At 40.1% G+C, this 18,355-nt stretch overlaps 1 protein-coding gene and 1 long non-coding RNA gene across 5 annotated transcripts in view; both read left to right on the plus strand.

Annotated features, from left to right (window-relative positions):
* CBFB (core-binding factor subunit beta) overlaps positions 1-18,355 on the plus strand; it is a 71,929-nt gene that overhangs the window by 23,061 nt on the left and 30,513 nt on the right. The window lies entirely within an intron of this gene.
* Positions 645-18,174, plus strand: LOC116555531. Its single transcript, XR_004270570.1, has 2 exons — positions 645-677; positions 17,503-18,174. It is a non-coding gene; the product is annotated as an uncharacterized LOC116555531 (long non-coding RNA).

Below are 18,355 nucleotides of genomic sequence, written 5' to 3' on the forward strand. Positions count from 1 at the left end.
CTCCTGGCTGGGTTCCAGTGATCCTCCCTCTTTGGCCTCCCATGGACTATCTTAAATGCTTTTTAAGAATTGCAGAGCAGTTTTTATGGTGATCACCACCACCACCAGGCACTGAGCTAAATGGTTTACATTATCACTAATTCTCTAATACTGCATTGTACAGAAGAAGTGTTTGATTTTAGAACACATCTGGTGATAGCTTGATTTTAGAGGAAACTGAGGCCAGAGAGGCTAAGTAAATCTTCAAAAGTCACGCTACCTGTTTCTTGGTAGAGCCAGGACGCAGACCCACTTCTTTTTTACCCCCGAGTCTGCTCTTTGCATACTACACTACTGCTAATCAGTAATCATCAGGTAAGTTTATGCAAACTCCACATACCACCTTCCTAAGCCTTATTTAAAGTATTTGGTTCATCAAGTTACTCTCCTGATTCTATATATATATATATATATATATCTCCGATCTCACCTCACTGCAAGCTCTGCCTCCTGGGTTCAAGTGGTTCTTGTGCCTCAGCCTCCCGAGTAGCTGGGACTATAGGCACCAGCCACCGTGCCTGGCTAATTTTTGTATTTTTAGTAGAGATGAGTTTCACCATGTTGGCCAGGCTGGTCTGGAACTCCTGAGCTCAGGTGATTCACTCACCTTGGCCTCCCAAATTGCTGGGATTGCAGGTGTGAGCCACTGTACCTGGCCTTAATATGATCTTTTTATTTTTTTTTGAGATAGAGTCTCACTCTGTTGCCAGGCTGGAGTGCAATGGCACAATCTTGGCTCATTGCAACTTCTGCCTCCTGGGTCCAAGTGATTCTCCTGCCTCAGCCTCCCGAGTAGCTGGGACTACAGGCTCGCACCACCATGCCCAGCTAATTTTTGTATTTTTAGTAGAGATGGGGTTTTACCATGTTGGCCAGGATGGTCTTGATCTCGACCTCATGATCTGCCTGCCTCGGCCTCCCAAAGTGCTGGGATTACAGGTGTGAGCCACCGAGCCTGCCCAATATAGTCTTTTAAAACTTCATTTTGATTATTGGAAAACAACATTTAACATTCATTGTTTTATTTTAACCTTTAACTGAAGTTGTTTTTCTAACTCATGTAAGTAATGTTTTTTATTATAACCAAGCTGCTTGAAAACGGCTTATCAATTCTTTGGCTGAGCGTGGTGGTGTGAGCCTGTAATCCCAACACTTTGGGAATCCGGGGTGTGTGGATCACTTGGCCTCTCCATCCCTGTGCCTTTACTTTGAACTCACTTTGCTTAAAGAAGCCCCTACACTACTCAAACAGCTTCCTTCATTTCTTTACTCTCTCCCTAATACTGTTTCACTCAGGTTTAACTATTACTATCTTAAGTTTATATAAGTTCTTTATAGCTTTCAAAATTTAAAATTGTTTCATAATTAAGATTTTAAAAGTAATGATGAAATAAAAGAGTCATCTTTTTTTTTTTTTTAATTTTTAGAGATGGGTCTTGGCACACTGCACCCTCCATCACCCTGGCTCAAGCGATTCTTCCACCTAAATGTCCCGAGTAGCTGGGACTACAAGCCTGTGCCACCATGGGCAGCTAATTTTTGTAGTCTTCTGTAGAGACAGGGTCTGTGTTGCCCAGGCTGGACCTGAACTCCTGGACTCAAGTGATCCACTTACCTCTGCCTCCCAAAGTGCTGGGGTTACAGGCATGAGCACCATGCCCAGCCTACATTTTTTACTTTTTCAGTGTGTTTATTATAGTAGTCTCCCCTTATCCAGGGTCATATATTCTAAGATTCTCAGGGGATTCCTGTACTGTTGATAGTACCAAATCCTATGTCTATGCTATTTTTTTCTATACGTGTATAACCATGATAAAGTTTAATTTATAAATTAGGCACAGTAAGAGAATAACAACAATAACTAATAATAAAGTAGAACATGGCTGGGCAGGGCGACTCACAACTATAATCCTTGTGTTTTGGGAGGTCAAGGCAGGAGGATTGCTTAAGTCCAGGAGTTTGAGACCCCCCTAGACAATATTATAATGAGACCTTGTCCGTACAAAAAAAGTTTAAAAATTAGCTGAGTATGATGGCATGCACCTGTAGTCCTAGCTATTTGGGAGGCTAGGGTGGGAGAATCGCTTGAACCTAGGAGTTTGAGGCTACGGTGAACTATGATTGAGCCATGACTCCCTAGCCTGGGCAATAGAGCAAAACCATGTCTCCGAAAAAAATAAAAACTTAAAAATAAAGTAGAATACTAATAACAATATACTGTAATGTAAAATGAAGGTTATTTGAACATTTGAAGGTTATTTGAACATAAGCACCGCCATACTGCATCAGTTGATCTGATAGGCAAGACGGCTACTAAGCAACTAATGGACATATTGCTTATATAGCATGGATGTGCTGGAGAAAGAGATGATTCACCTCCCTGGAGAGGAGTATAATTTAAAACTTGTGAATTGTTTATTTCTGGAATTTTTCATGTAACATTTTTGGAGTATGACAGGGAGTAACTGAAACCATGGAGACCAAACTGTGGCTAAGGGGAGACTACTGTACTTGATGCATTTTCCTTTTAGGAATTCTGCTAAGTAATTTTTCATTTGTTACACGTGTCTTACAAAGAATAGATAAAACCATGTACATTTTAGGAATAATAATAAAAGAGACATGTATGCTGGGACTGTGATGTTCAGTACGGTACTGTTATGCAATCCACTTGTGGCTGTTGAACACTTGTAATGTGGCTGGTGTGAATTCACATGTGATGTATGTCAAAAAACACAAAACAGATTTTGAAACCTGGTATGAGGAAAATAATGTGACATATTGCAATATACATGTATTTTTTTTGAGACAAGTTCTAGCTCTGTCACTCAACCTGGAGTGCAGTGACATGATCTCAGCTCACTGCAACCTCTGCCTTCCAGGATCAAGCCATCCTCTCATGTTGCCCAGGCTGGTCTTGAACTCATGAGCTCAAGCAATCCACCGGCCTCAGCCTCCCAGAGCGCCGGGATTGTAGGCTTGAGCAATTTTGCCTGATTCAAGATAATACAATAATTTTTATATTGTTACCATGTTGAAAATTTTAGATGTTTTGTGTTAAATAACGTTATTAAAATTAATTTCACCTCTTTCTACTTTTTAAAAAATGCCTACTAGGCTGGGTTCAGTTGCTCATCCTGTAATCCTAGTGCTTTGGGAGGCCAGGGTGGGAAGATTCCATGAGGCCAGGAGTCTGAGACCAGCCTGGTCAACATAGTGAGACCCCATCCCTACAAAATTTAAAAAAAAAAAAATTTAATGACTGGGCAGGGTGGGAAATGTGTCTGTAGTCCTAGCTACTGGAGAAGCTGAAGGGGGAGGGTCGCTTGAGCCCAGGAGTTCAAGGCTGTGTGAGCTGTGATGGTGCCACTGCAGTCCAACCTGGGTGAAGGAGCAAGACCCTGTCTCTTAAAAAAAAAATGCCTACTAGACAACTTACCGTTATATATGTGGCTTGTACTTGTTATTCACATTGTGTATTTCTGTTAAACAGCACTGCCTCCACAGTTGACCAGGTATGGTGGTTCACACCTATAATCACAGCACTTGTGGAGGCTGAGGAGGGAAGATGGCTTGAGCCCAGGAGTTACAGATCAGCCTGGACAACAAAGTGAGACCCCACCTCTACAAAAAATAAAATAATTAGGTGTGACACATGCCTGTAGTCCCAGCTACTTGGGAGGCCGAGGCAGGAGGATCCCTTGAGTCCTGGAAATCAAGGCTGCAGTGAGCTGTGTTCATACAACAGAGCAAGATGCTATCTCAGAAAACAAAAAAAGAAAAACCCTCAACCCCTCTATACCCACCAAATAATCACTATCCTGATTGATGTATTTATTCCCTTTTGTCATTTTATTTCCTATGCATATATGTCTAAATAATGCATTGTTTAATTTTTTTTTTTTATGAAAATAGGAAGCACAGACTTCATGGCTGTGTAAACAAAGGACTCTTACGTCACTTTCAGATGCAGTTCCTAAAATATGAGCTGAACGGAATCTCAGGGTCAAGTCTGGATTCAGCTTCCCTGTGAATTTTTAAGAGCCTCCCTGGGGAAGTTTGTGAGCAGAGTCATGAGTGGAATATGGGAAACCTAGGGCTCACACTGGAGTAAGGGTGCCTGGAACACTGTAAAACCATTGCTCTCAGAGTGCTGGAGATCTGGAGGAATATGATCAGAGAGAGTTAGTTGCTCTGGTATTTTCTGCTTTTAAGTTCAGTATGACCTACCTTCTTTTATCCTTTTTAAAAAATTATTTTATCAAAATTGGTATCCCATTCCAGACCTACCTTTTTACAGGAGTAAGTCAAAGCAAAGCACATCACCTCTGTCAGCTCTAGTAAGTGTCCTTAACTGGTCACAGCAGTGGCGAAGGCTTATATGGGCATTCTGCCCTCAGTCTCTTGGTGATGACTATCCTCAGAATGTCTGTCTCTTGAATCTAGACTGATTGTCCTCTATCTCCATTGTACTGCTTTCATGCTGACTTCTATGTTCATCCTCAGTTGTGAGGGGCCTCTTTTTTTTGGGGGGGGGGTTCTTTTTCAATTTTTCTGTTTTCCTGTTTCTTAGTTTATGGTCTCTTATTGTGGATAACAGGGTCCTTGCTTGTTTGAAGTGTCTTTATTCTACCATCATACTTTATTGTAAGTTTTTCTTGTTTTAGAGTTTGAAGTTAGAGATCATTTTTATTAGGAAGGCCTTGTTTCATTGTCTTGGTTTAAATGTTGCAGTTGAAATCTCTGAAGTCATTCTGTTTCCTGATCTGTTTGTGACCCTTTACCCTCTTTGGAAGTTTGTAAAATCTTCTTTGTCTCCATGTTTTGGTATTTATCTATGATGTAACCTAGTTTAGGTCCACAGTCATTTCTTATGCCAGGTACTTGCCAGCCCTTTTCAGTATGACAGCTATGTCCTTCATAAGGAAATTTTCTTGTATTTATTGATGACTTACTTTCTTGTGTTTTTTCCATTCTCTTTCTGGAACACCTACTATTTGGATGTTAGAAAATGATCCTGTTACCTTATTTTCTTATTGTCTCTTTTGTCTTTTTGGTCTGCCTTCCAGAAGATTTCCTCTACTTTATCTTCAAAGCCTTTTATTGAATCTTAATTTCTGCTATCAGATATTTCACATAGAGCTCTTCTTGTGTGTGTGCTACAAATGTTCTCTTTTGTTAGTATCCTCTTGTTTATTGGGTGCAGTATTTTTATCCAAGAATCTAGCCGATAGGTTTTTTTTTTTTTTTTGAGATGGAGCTTCACTCATGTTACCCAGGCTGGAGTGCAATGGCACGATCTCGGCTCACCGCAACCTCTGCCTCCTGGGTTCAGGCAATTCTCCTGCCTCAGCCCCCTGAGTAGCTGGGATTACAGGCACGCACCACCATGCCCAGCTAATTTTTTGTGTTTTTAGTAGAGACGGGGTTTCACCATGTTGACCAGGATGGTCTCGATCTCTTGACCTCGTGATCCACCCGCCTCGGCCTCCCAAAGTGCTGGGATTACAGGCTTGAGCCACCTCGCCCGTCCTAGCTAATAGATTTTTTACCTTTTTACATCTTTTCAGAGGAAATGGGGACTGCAACTGAAATGCAAAAGTCAGAATTTATCTTGGCTCAGCTTTTCATTTAAGAAAAGAAAAATACAGGCTGGGTACAGTGGCTCATACATGTAATCCCAGCACTTTGGGAGGCCAAGGTGGGTGGATCACCGAAGGTCAGAATTTTGAGATGAGCCTGGCCAACATGGCAAAACCTGTATCTACTAAAAATACAAAAATTAGCTGGGTGTGGTGATGGGCACCTGTAATCACAGCTACTCGGGAGGCTAAGACAAGAGAATCGCTTGAAACCGGGAGGTGGAGGTTGCAGTGAGCTGAGATCATGCCATTGCACTCCAGACCTTTTCTAAAAAGGCCTAATTTATTCTTGACAAAAGTCTGAGTTTAGTATCCATTTATTGAATATGTATTTATATGTTATATACACACACAGAGTCTATTAAATTCCAGACACATTCTTTAGTTTTTCATTTTATGATTTCTCTTTTGAACTGTACGAAGTTTGGTAAATTACATTAAATCACTATAGAATAAACTATTTTTACACATACATGCAACCCAGTTATGATTCAGAGGCAAACAAAATTGAATGACTGTAGAGATTCTCTGGCAGTTGAGTGGCTGACTGTGCATTTATGAACAGGGAGGTGCGTGTGGCTAAAGGAGGATGAATCAGAACCAAGTATCTTCTAAAGGAATCTGTTGAATAGACTACAGAAATGATTACAGCAAACGACAGCGTATAGCAAACGACAGGGTACCTACTTCTTCAGTGGAATATCTTGTTTTCTTGGGTGCTTACGGCCATCCCATTATTACTGTTTGCTGATTCATTGGTCTGTGGGTAGGAACAACTCTACATTGTTAGGGGAAAAAAAAACAGCGTCTCTACTTTGGAAAGAAATTACTGTTGGTGCTGCCACAGGGCAGAAGCACACAAACAAACAAAAAGAAATTACTATCAGTGTGGTTGTGATGTTCTCTATGTTTCATATATTTTATGTACATTGACTTGTCTAGTTTTTATTATCATCTATGAAGGAGTATTACTTAGACTGGATTTTATATGTAAGGAACCCTTGCCTCAGACACATTTAATAGAGCTAGAATTTAAACTCACCTTTTTTTTTTTTTTTCCAATTCCAAAGCACATTTTGTTTTCACTCTTTCCATGCTGTCTTGAGATAAGCATAGTGGATAATATTTTCCTTCTTTCAAAAATAAATGGCCGGGCACGATAGCTCGTGCCTGTAATCTCAGCACTTTGGGAGGCCAAGGGGGGCAGATCTCCTGAAGTCAGGAGTTTGAGACCAACCTGGCCAACATGGTGAAACCCTATCTCTACTAAAAATACAGAAATTAGCCGGGTATGGTGGTGGGTGCCTTTACTTTCAGCTACTCAGGAGGCTGTGGCAGGAGAATCACTTGAACCGGGGAGGTGGAGGTTGCAATGAGCCGAAATTGTGCCACTGCACTCCAGCCTGGATGACAGAGCAAGACTTCATCGCAAAAGCAAACAAATGTATGTCTAAGTATGGTGGTTCATGCCTATAATCTCTGCACTTTGAGAGGCCGAGGCGGGAGGATTGTTTGAGTCCAGGAGTTCAAGACCAGCCTAGGCAACATAGCGAGACCACTATCTCTACAAAAAATTTAAAAACTAGCTTGGCATGGTAGCATGCACCTGTAGTCCCAGCTGTTTGAGAAGCAGCAAGTAGAGGCTGCAGTGAGCTGTAATTGTACCACGGCACCCCAGCCTAGGTGACATAGTGAGACCATAGCCTAGGTGACAGAGTGAGACCCTGTCTCTAAATAAGTAAGTACAATACAACACACGTGGGCATATTTGTGAATCACTGTGAAAGCACTGTGAGTATTGAGTTTGAGTTTACAAAGAAATTGTAGTGGATGAATTTGCAGATGCAGAATCCACAAAGAATGAGGATCATTGGTGACATTTGCAAACATGTACAGAGTGGCTAAAAAATGAGTCACATTCATAGCATGTTCCCAGTTGAGGTAGAACAAAGGTGATACACTGCCTTCTTGTCTCAGCTTTTATTCTGTAAATACATGTCTTTTTCAAGGTCTGTTTATGTTTTTCATTTTGTGCTTTTTGTTGGTGATTTCACTGTTTAAAATGGCCCAAGAGCATAGTGTTGAAGTGCTATCTAGTGTTCCCTAAATGCAAGAAGGCCGTGATATGCCTTATGGAGAAACTATGTTAGATAAGTTCCCATCAGTCGTGAGTTAACAGTGCTGTCGGCTGTGAGTTCAGTGTTAGTGAATCAGCAATATGTATTGAAGACAGTGTCTGAACAGAAGCATACGTAAAACAAGGTTATGTATTGATCAGTTGAGGAAGATGTCAGGCTAGAATGAACCTAACTCTGTATTTCCTCTAGGAACAATGGCTTAGTGTTTACTAATTCAATGTTCATATAGCCTTGATAGAATATAACAATGGCAAATAATGACGGGTGTGTGTGTGTGTGTGTGTGTGTACTTAATGGTGTTCTTTACCTAGTATTTTATTGTGTCTTTTCCCATTAACAGCATAATGTAAACATCTCGTATAACATGCTTGTTTTTGGTGGTGAGGGATCAGCAGAGCTGCCAAGATTCTAGCAGGCATTGTTTTTTTTTTTAGATAGAGTCTCGCTCTGTTGCCAAGCTGGAGTGCAGTAGTCCAATCCTTAGCTCACTGCAACCTCCACCTCTTCGATTCAAGCGATTCTCCTGCCGCAGCCTCCTGAGTAGCTGGGACTACAGGTGCACACCACCACACCCAGTTAATTTTTGTATTTTTAGTAGAGACGGGGTTTCACCATTTTGGCCAGAATGGTCTTGATCTCTTGACCTCATGATCTGTCTGCCTCAGCCTCCCAAAGTGCTGGGATTACAGGCATGAGCCACCATGCCCAGTCTCTAGCAGCTTTTTAAAGGTCAGTGTTCAATATGGAACTTTGTTTATTCAGCTCATTATCATTATCATTTCTGATAATTTGCCATTATTTACAAAAATCCCTTGAGAATGAACATCCTTATAATAGAATATTTTCTGTATATCTCTGATTAAGTTTTAGGACACATTCACAGACATGGCATTGCTAGATCAAAGGAAAATGCACGCGTATTCCCCAAAATGCCTTCCCAAAATTGTTAGCCAGTTTACATTCGTCCAGACAATAGAACCTGTTATCCCTCCTGACACATGTTATTAAAATGTTTTTCAATTTATTTGAATATTTGTTTTCAAATAGTTACCTTGTTCTGATTTAATATATTTGATTGTTAGTGAACTTTTAAAAATTGTTTTGGCTAGTTATGTTAATTTTGTTCTAAACTATTCTTTTCCATGTGGTTGGTTAGCCAGCTTTTTCAACTCCACTGGTTAAATAAAATATCCTTTTACTATTGATTTAAGTGTTGCATTTTTCATATATTAAGTATTGATATACTTGATTTCATTTTTGAATTTTTTGTTACTGTTCCATTAAGTTGTCTCTGACTGCCACAAACTGATTATATGTTTTAGTATCTGAAAGGGCAAAAAATTATTCTTTCTTGAAATTTTTATGGATGGTCTGATTCTTTTATGTGAACTGTAGACTTCTCAAATTCTACAAAAGACATTATTTTGATATTTCATTGGAATTTTGTTAAAGATTACTTGGGGTACATTGTCATTTGTAGTCTTTTCATTCATGAATATGGCATCACATTAGTTATTCACATTTTTTTTTTTAAATGGAATCTCACTCTGTCACCCAGGGTGGAGTACAGTGGCGCCATCTTGGCTCACTGTAACCTCCACCACCTGGGTTCAAGTGATTCTCCTGCCGCAGCTACCCGAGTAGCTGGGATTACAGGTGCGTGCTACCACATCCAGCTAATTTTTTATTTTTAGTAGAGATGGGATTTCGCCATGTTGACCAGGTTGGTCTCGAACTCCTGACTTCAAGTAATCCGCCCACCTCTGCCTCCCAAAGTGCTGGGATCACAGCATGAGCCACTGTTCGTGGCCTTTAGTTCTTTTTTTTATGTATTCAATTCTTCCTCATTAAAAACTTCAAGTTAATGAGCAGTGCTTTTGTAATCTGGACTCTGTTTTTTGGGTGGGTGAAATTAATCTTTCTTTGAACTCATCATATAGCCCCACTGCCCTTATAAGCATTTCCTGCACATAGTTAACAGGTAATAAACATTTGTTAGCCAGGTGCAGTGGCTCATACCTATAATCCCAGCACTTTGAGAGGCTGATGTGAGGGGATTATGAGGTCAGGGGTTAGAGACCATCATGACCAACATAGTGAAACCCCATCTCTACTTAAAAATACAAAAATTAGGCCGGGCGCGGTGGCTCACACCTGTAATCCCACCACTTTGGGAGGCCGAGGTGGGCGGAGCACAAGGTCAAGAGATCGAGACCATCCTGGCCAGCATGGTGAAACCCTGTCTCTACTAAAATAGAAAAATTAGCTGGGCATAGTGGTGAGCGCCTGTAGTCTCAGCTACTTGGGAGGCTGAGGCAGAAAAATTGCTTCAACCCAGGAGGCAGAGATTGCAGTGTGCCGAGATCGTGCCGCTGCACTGTAGCCTGGCACCTAGGGACAGAGTGAGACTCTGTCTCAAAAAATAATAATAATAAAAATAAAAATTAGCTGGACGTGGTGGCGTGCACCTGTAAACCCAACTACTTGGGTGGCCAAGGCAGAATTGCTTGAACCCAGGAGGCAGAGGTTTCGGTGAGCTGAGAGTGCACCATTGCACTCCAGCCAGGACAACAGAGCGAGACTCCCATCTTAAAAAAACCATTTGTAGAATAGGTAGATTTTTTCAAATGGAAATTACTATAGGAAGCTTACAAGAAAAAATTCTAGCTGTTTTCTGTTCTATTAATCAGTATTTAAATATTTATTGAGAACCTAAAGAGTAATGAATGTTCATACCCTCTTCCTGTTTTCTTAATACTTAAATTTATAGACTAGAGTCACAAGTGTTTAAGCTCTAACAACTTATTACAGAGAACTGAGATATCCTTCCAATTGAAAGGGATTTTTTGACAGTGAAGTTTCTGCTTCTTGCTTTTTTCAATAGCTTTGACACTTGGTTTCTGTATATATTGATTTTATGACTCAGTACTGATGTGCTTGGGGGTCTTGTTTGCAAATCTATAGTTACTCTGTTTTAATTGCCTTGAAGTTGTCTTCTTTAGAATCACTCAATAAAGAGAACTCTGCCATCCCTTTGTACCTTCAATTTCTCTTTTAGATACCTAGAAACAGTGATCTTTTCTATAAGTTATATAGTATTGTAGAGGAAATGACGTTTAAGAATGCCACTGCTTATTCCAAATTTAGATATTCATAGAATAAGTACCTTCCAGACTCTCAAAGAACTGTTTGTACAGGTTAATAAATGAAAAGTTGACTTAGGTTCTTCCTTTGATACTTAAATTTCAAAACATAGGATTAGTAGCAGTTAGCTACTTAAGAAGTTTGGTTCATTTACTAAATGAAGAACATTTACTATCTCAGGCTGTGTATTAGAAAGATCTTTGTGTCTATGAGGGAAAGGGAAAAATGGAGTTTTTCTATCATAATTGAATCCTTTTTGCTTTGCACACCCCTTTGGAGTACCTAACGAAAGCAATGGACTGCATTAGAAAATGCCCATGGTGCTAGGCATGGTGGCTCATGCCTGTAATCCGAGCACTTTGGGAGGCTGAGGCAGGTGGATCACGAGGTCAGAAGTTCAAGACCAGTCTGGCCAACATGGTGAAACCCCATCTCTAATAAAAATACAAAAATTAGCCAGGCGTGGTGGCAGGCTCCTGTAATTCCAGCTACTCCGGAGGCTGAGGCAAGGAATTGTTTGAACCCGGGAGGTGAAGGTTGCAGTGAGCCAAGATCACACCATTGCACTCCAGCCTGGGTGACAGAGCGAGACTCCATCTCAAAAAAAAAAAAAAAGAAAGAAAAAGAAAAATACACATGGGCTCAAACACATACATTTTTACACAGAATTTTGGGAAGTTTCTGGTCTTGTCAAAACATGTCTGTAAGCCCAAACCCCTGGAGGTTTTCTGAACTCCATTTAAGGCTGCCAACAAATGGGAAGTTTTAAATGGGGGCCTATAACTTAAACTTGTAAGTGCTGTGCTCCTTACAGGTTTCCTCACTGGCTGTTCATAACCTGCTCTGCTGGGTATTTTTTCTTCTACCCAGCATCTGAATTTGTTGGACTTCCTCGAGATTCTTCCTGGGCCCTCTTCTTGTCCCCTGCTTACTCCGGGGTCTCTTCCTTTCCTCTGGATTCAAATACGACAGCATTGTTGATGATTGCCAGATTTATAACATTAGCCCAGATCTCTTCTCAGATTGCTGGAATACCATATGTAACTGCCTCCTCAAAATCTTTATTTGGATATCTCATAGATGTCACCTAAATGTAATAGATAAAAATTGTTGCAAACTTTCATTTTTCTTTTTTTAAAAAAATTTTTTGAGCCAGAGTCTTGCCCAGTCTGGAGTGCAGTGGCATGATCATGGCTCACTGCAGCCTCGACCTCCTGGGCTCAAGCAGTCCTCCCACCTCAGCCTACAGAGAGTAGCGGAGACTGCAGGTGTACAACACTACACCTGACTGATTTTTTGAATTTTTTGTAGAGATGAGGTCTCACTGTGTTGCCCTGGCTGGTCTTGAACTCTTGAGCTCAAGCAGTCCTCTTACTGTGGCCTCCCAAAGTGTGCTAAGGTTACAGGGGTGAGCCACCACTCCTGGCAGCAGCTTTTAAAAATGACAGCTCATTAAGAATTCACATACTGGCCGGGCACGGTGGCTCAAGCCTGTAATCCCAGCACTTTGGGAGGCCGAGGCGGGTGGATCACGAGGTCAAGAGATCGAGACCATCCTGGTCAACATGGTGAAACCCCGTCTCTACTAAAAATACAAAAAATTAGCTGGGCATGGTGGCGTGTGCCTGTAGTCCCGGCTACTCAGGAGGCTGAGGCAGGAGAATTGCCTGAACCCAGGCGGAGGTTGTGGTGAGCCGAGATCGTGCCATTGCACTCCAGCCTGGGTAACAAGAGCGAGACTCCGTCTCAAAAAAAAAAAGAATTCACATACCATAAAATTCACTCTTTCAGAGTGCACAGTTCATTGATTTTTAGCATATTCAGATTTCTACAAAAATCATTACTATTTAATTTCAAAACATTTTCATCACCCCGTAAAGAAATCCCACACGTAGCAGTAGTTACTCCTCATTTGTCACTCCCCTGTGCCCCTGGCAACTACTTATCTCCTTTCTGTTGCTCTAGATTTACCTTTCTGGACTTTTCTTTTTTACTTTATTTTATTTTATTTTATTTATTTTTAGACGAAGTTTTGTTGTTGCCCAGACTAGAGTGCAATGGTGGATCTTGGCTCACCGCAACCTCTGCCTCCCGGGTTCAAGCAATTCTCCTGCCTTAGCCTCCTGAGTAGCTGGGATTACAGGCATGCACCACCTCGCCCAGCTAATTTTGTATTTTTAGTAGAGACGGGGTTTCTCCACATTAGTCAGGCTGGTCTAGAGCTCCTGACCTCAGATAATCCGCCCACCTTGGCCTCCCAAAGTGCTGGGATTACAGACATGAGCCACTACGCCCAGCCGGGTTTCTGGACGTTTCATATAATATGTGGCCTTTTTCTAGCTTCATTCACTTATTGTTTCCAAGGTTCATTCTGTGTTGTTTTATATATCAACATTTCATTCCTTTTTATGACCAAGTAATATCCCATTGTATAGGTAATACCACAGTTGATAGTACAAACATGGTTTTGCTAAAGCTCTACTGCATGAGTGATGGGAAATTTAAAGCTACAGAATGTGAAAATAAGGTGATTTAGATTGGATGTAACATCACAAATACTTTATATTTAGAGCTTGAGATGATTAAAAATTGTGTTTAACTAGCTTTTCCCTTTTCCAAAATAACATAAAATGTGAGACTGTAGTCACTTTTTAACCTGTGTAAAGTCTCAAACATATTTGTGATACTTTACTTTTGGAAAAATAAAGTATTGTTTTTCTTATGTATGGTTAGCTGCATCTGTTTATCCATTTTAGATCCATTTTGTATAAAATATTTCATTGTTCTAGGACAATGGGTTTAATCCCTACTTCATATTCTAATAACTTTTCTTTTAAAGTTTGAAATAAGGAATCATCATTTTCAGTGAAAAACTGCCTTTGTGCTTAAATTACTTTTTTTTTGACAGGAATATTTCACTGTGTATTAAATGACATTATTGGATTACATTATAAAATGCCAAACAGTTAAGAGACAGAATTTTATTTTCTTTATACTTTGAGGTTTGGTATTCATGAATGCATGAAAGCACCATTTCCTTTGAAGATCTACACATAAAACTGTATTTATTTGAATGAGAACATCTAAATAAATCATAGGATTGTCTAAATTTTTTAAAATTATAATTGCAGACACTCTTCTTGATTAAAAATGTTGTCATTTTCTGGTTGGACACGGTGGCTCACGCCTGTAATCCCAGCACTTTGGAAGGCTGAGGTGGGGGGATCACCTGAGGTCAGGAGGTTGAGACTAGCCTAGCCAACTTGGTGAAACCCTGTCTATACTAAAAACACAAAAATTAGTGGGGCATGGTGGTGGGCCCCTGTACTCCCAGCTATTCTGGAGGCTGAGGCAGGAGAATTCGTTGAACCCAGGAGGCAGAGATTGTAATTAGCCGAGATCACATCAGTTGCATTCCAGTGTGGGCGATGAGTGAAACCCCATCTCAAAAAAAACAAAGAATTTTAGTCATTTTCTGAAACTATTTAGAAATTTCCCAAAACAGATTGTTGGTTCTCTTTGTTGTGAAAGAATATTTATAAAGAAATATATTGATTTCTGAAATCCTTGCTCATGTAAAGAAAAGAAATAATAAATGGGCTTTTAAAAAAATTTAGTAATTTTATAAGAAAACTATTTTTGAACTATGGACATTAATATGAATAAGTTGGCCAGGGACAGTGGCTCACGCCTGTAACCCCAGGACTTTGGGAGGCCAAGGCAGGCGGATCACCTGAGGTCAGGAGTTTGAGACCAGCCTAGCCAACATGTCGAAACCCTGTCTCTACTGAAAATACAAAAATTAGCAGGTCATGGTGGCATGCACCTGTAATCCCAGCTACTCAGGAGGCTGAGGCAGGAGAATCGCTTGAACCTGGGAGGCGGAGGTTGCAGTCGGCCAAGATTGCGCCATTGCACTCCAGCCTGGGTAACAGAGCAACTCCGTCTCAAAAAAAATTAATAAATAAAATAAGCTAAAAGATTGTGGAATCTTCATTTCTAAAGAATGTAAATCATTGATGAATGTTATAAAATCTAATTAAAGTGGTGTGAATTTTACTTTTCTCTGCTATTAGAAAAGATCTCTAGAATTTAAAATGAGGTGTGCTGATACTTGAAATGACAATCCCCACTGCATGCTACTTCCTCTTCCTGTCAGAAGGAATGGGTGGGAATCTTCATGAGAGATAATGGTAAATCAGATTTCACTGAGATCAAATAAGTTGTTTTTAGGTTTTGTGAGGGGTTGAGCAGAGGTCGTCATAGTCACTTGTTTGATTTGGTGCCATTGGTGGAGTTTTAAATGCACAGCGTGGAAGGGAATGAGCACTTATCAGAACAGAAGGAAATGTGTGGTTAAACGGTTTCAGCTGCAACTGTAGACTATTTCCCTTGGTCCTAATAGGAGGAGAAATGGAACCTGTTGTATTTTGGTTATTTTCCAATATAAGTAGAAACTGGTTCAGTGTGGCCTATTGCAGCCTTTAGCAGAAATGATTGGGTTCAGTAGTGAAGGGGAATGACACAAATATGTACTAGGAAGGCATAATTTTTTTTTTTTTTTTTTTTTTTAGACAGAGTCTTCCTCTGTCTCCTAGGCTAGAGTGCAGTGGTACAACCTTAGCTCACTGCAACCTCTGCCTCCCAGGTTCAAGCGATTTTCCTGCCTCAGCCTCCCAAGTAGCTGAGACTATAGGCATGCACCCCAACGCCCAGCTAAGTTTTGTATTTTTAGTAGAGACAGAGTTTCACCATGTTGGCCAGACTGGTCTTGAACTCCTGACCTCCTGCCTTGGCCTCCCAAAGGGCTTGGATTACAGATATGAGCCCAATCAGAAGACATAAATTCTGTGAGTACTATTTTAAAGGTATCTGGGTAATTTTTGTAGCATGTTTATAATTGACTGGAAGTCAGTAATTGTTATTAAACATCTCTAAAAACAAAAGAATCTAAGACTCTGAAGAGACTACTGAAATGAGTTTAAAAAAAAATTGTTTCCAGCTTTTCCCTCAAAATGAGAAACTGTTTTACTAATTTTTATGTAATTATATAGGTGATAAATAATGCCAGATTTTAGCCCACAAAGCACTGGATTTCCCAAAGGAAATATATTTGATGCAGGTAAATGAAAAGCCTTGTTAACAAAGATGTATTTGATAATCTGCAGTTTTGAAAACTCACTGAAGAATTCCCGCTTCCTCTGCATTTAAAAAATCTTGTTCAAGCCAGTAAATATTAACCAATGCAGGTTCATTCAGAAGCTCATGTTTAAACGAAGTAGAAAAAACCTAAAATTATGGGTTGGTTGGTTTTTGTGATGGAGTCTAGCTCCGTTACCCAGGCTGGAGTGCACTGGTGCAATCTTGGCTCACTAAAACCTCCGCCTCCCGGGTTTAAGCAATTCTCCTGCCTCAGCCTCCGGAGTAGCTTGGATTACAGGCGCCTGCCAGCACGCCCAGCTAATTTTTGTGTTTTTAGTAGAGACAGGGTTTCACTGTGTTGGCCAGGCTGGTCTTGAACTCCTGACCTCGTGATCTGCCTGCCTCAGCCTCCCAAAGTACTGGGATTACAGGCGTGAGCCACTGCACCCAGCCCTAAAATTATGTTTTTAAAAGTAGCTATTAGGTTAGTGTGGTATTAGGAGTGGGAAGATTGTAGGAACTGTAATAAATTTACATTATTTATCTGGATCACAGTAACATATTCATCTTAGGGTAATTAGCACCATCCTTTCTGGGTAGATAATTACTCTTGGAAACAATTTTATTTTAAGCCAATATGAGAGTTAATGTAGCGATCAAAAATGATCTAAATTTTGGTATGATGTATACCTAAAGCATTTTTTGTTCTAGAGTTATTTACTTGAAAAAGATTGGTGAAGAAATTGGGTATTTTTTTCCAGAAGAAAAGTTAATGCAAGTGTAAAACCTCAATTAATTCCACAGAGTAAGGATGTAGGAATTTTTTTTCTTTTTTTTTTTTTTAAGATTAATCACACTCTGTCACCCAGGCCGGAGTGCAGTGGTACTATCTCTGCTCACTGCAACCTCTGCCTCCCGAGTTCAAGTGGTTGTCTTCCCTCAGCCTCTCGAGTAGCTGGGATTGTAGCAGTGTGCCACCATGCCCAGCTAATTTTTGTATTTTCAGTAGAGATGGGGTTTTGCCATGTTGGCCAGGCTGGTCTCGAACTCCTGACTGAGCTCAGGTGATCCGCCTGCCTTGGCCTCCCAAAGTGCTGAGATTACAGGCGTGAGCTACTGCACCCAGCCAGAATATAAAAGTTTTTTCTTTTTTTCTTTCTTTCTTTCTTTTTTTTTTTTTGAGATGGAGTTTTACTCTTGTTACCCAGGCTGGAGTGCAATGGCACGATCTTGCTCATCACAGCCTCCGCCTCCTAGGTTCAAGCGATTCTCCTGCCTCAGCCTTCTGAGTAGCTGGGATTATATACATGTGCCACCATGCCCGGCTAATTTTGAATTTTTAGTAGAGATGGAGTTTCTCCATGTTGGTCAGGCTGGTCTAGAACTCCTGACCTTAGGTGAGCCACTGTGCCTGGCCGGATGTAGGAGTTTTCTGATAAAGCTGAAGGTTCACCAGATGAGAGATAACTTTTGGTTTCAGCAGTCTTGAAGATCTTTTTAAAATTTATTGATACTTTTTAAAACCTCAGTGCATAAAGTATAGTGAACATATTTAATTTGTCAGTGACGTGAAATGTTACAATATCCCAGGATATTCATTTTCATTATTTCTCTAATGTATAAGCAGATGTACTTGTTGGATGTGATATAATAGGAAGGCTAGCTAATTTTCTCATCTAAAGGTATTATGTGTAAGGAATAAATATATTTCATTTATTAAGAATTCAAGATGCTTGGTTAAGTTTATTACTTTTTTTACTTTTTAGAGGTGAGGTTTCTTTATGTGACCCAGGCAGGTCTTAAACTCCTGGCCTCAGGTGATCCGCACAGTTTGGCCTCCAAAGTACTGGGATAACAGGCATGAGCCACTGGTGCCTGGCCTTATTGTCTGACTTGATTTTGTTATAGTATTTAAGAATTTCAACAGGGAGTTGAAATAAGTGGATTTTAGGTTAACTTACTAGTTTCTAGACAAATGATTCATACTACATATAGTCAAGCCCTGTGACCTTAAAACTTTTCTATATTTAAAAGACTGATTCAGCTTACTGTTGCAGATTGGGAAAAGTCAAAAATAAATAAATAGAAGACTGTGAAATAGCTTGAATTAAATTCCATAAATCCCATTTAAAGGATAACAGTGGTTTGCCCTGTATTATTTATGGACACCTAAAGATAACCACATACTACTCAATGTGGTATAATAGTAAATATTACATTAGTTAAGGTTTTTTGGTTAAAAGCAGTAGA

Source organism: Sapajus apella, unplaced genomic scaffold, assembly GCF_009761245.1.
Source record: "Sapajus apella isolate SASKATOON/1434 unplaced genomic scaffold, GSC_monkey_1.0 scaffold15, whole genome shotgun sequence".
NCBI classification, from domain to species: Eukaryota; Metazoa; Chordata; class Mammalia; order Primates; family Cebidae; genus Sapajus; species Sapajus apella.